The sequence below is a fragment of the Lutra lutra genome, chromosome 7 (genome assembly GCF_902655055.1).
Source record: "Lutra lutra chromosome 7, mLutLut1.2, whole genome shotgun sequence".
Lineage (NCBI taxonomy): Eukaryota > Metazoa > Chordata > Mammalia > Carnivora > Mustelidae > Lutra > Lutra lutra.
Window position 1 is genome coordinate 81,815,482 of NC_062284.1, and position 1,349 is coordinate 81,816,830.

Sequence of the window (1,349 nt, forward strand, 5' to 3'; positions counted from 1 at the left end):
AGACCAGAAAGGAAAAGAAATTCTGGGCTCAAGACGATACATAAAGAGGTTGTGTAGAGGGATTAATCACACATCTTAAGTGACTTCTATTGAATAGGCAGCAGATCACCCAAGATCACATAGCATGCCTTGGTCACATCATAGGTGAGCAGACCTGGGAAGGACACTGGCCCAACTAGTCCAAAAGCCAGAGACTCAGGAACTGTTGGCCTGGCTTGGTAGGATGACTTGAGACCATCGCATTCCTCTGTGGGTCACCTGAAACAGAGCTGATGGAAGTGAGCAGTAAGCTCAAAACTAAAGCCTTCAGCATTGTGCTCTTGGACATTTTGAGGGCATCTGGAATGTGGGAGAGCAGGAGTGAAGTATAGTAAAGATGGAGTGCTTGAGTCACGGTCTCCCCAACATTGCCATTGAAGTCATGATGGCTCCCTCTAGTTCTTGCCCCTAGGATACCTGTCCTACCAAGGAACCTGAACACTCTCGTTCTTAGATTTCTGTGAGATTCCTTCTTATAAAGGGAAAGTCCCTTTTCCTGAGATGGTTTGAACAAGTGTCTGTTCCTATCACCTAGAGGAGTGCTAATTGAAAAATCTGTTCATTCACTCAATCAATGTTTTTATCTCTGAAGAACCAGCAATGAACAAGACAAAACTTCTGCTCCTATGGGGTCACGTGCACATGGGGAGGATCCAGTCTGACAAATACATGGGGGAAGTATTCTCGGCAAAGAGTACAGGAAATGCAGAAGGAGGTAGGTACTTGGTATGTCTAAGTATTGGTCAGGGACCCGAGTGGCTGAGCTGAATGAATGAAAGTGAAAGCAACAGAGGATGCATCAGAGAGGTTGTAAGAAGTTTCAGATTATTATCCTTCATTCATTATAATCATCTCCATTGAACTCTACTATGTGCCAAGTTTCCTGAAAGTCCTGGAATCAAAAATTAGGCTATGAGTGTCTCATGTCTTTAAAGGCGCCAAATTTCAGTTCAGCCATCTGACACTAAAATGATCTGCAGCTTCTATTTTCCATACTTGGAAAATGAAACTAACATATTAAGAGAGAGGAAATGATTGCTTACTTTTTAGGGCCAGTGTATCACATGGGAAAAGATACAGAATTGCAGGATCGTAATGAGACTTGGAAGTTTTGTTTATCTCCTTCAGCCCCTGCCTCCATGAGGGAGTGCCCCCAAGTTGCAGCAGAAATGTAGGCCTCTTCCCTGTGCTTTGAAGAGGCATAAATGCGGAATTTTCATAGCTTTCTTTGGAAATGCCTTCTACAGACCCAACACTGAACGTGTACTGTTCTGCCTGAAAGCATCAAGGCGTCCCCACTCCCACCTCCC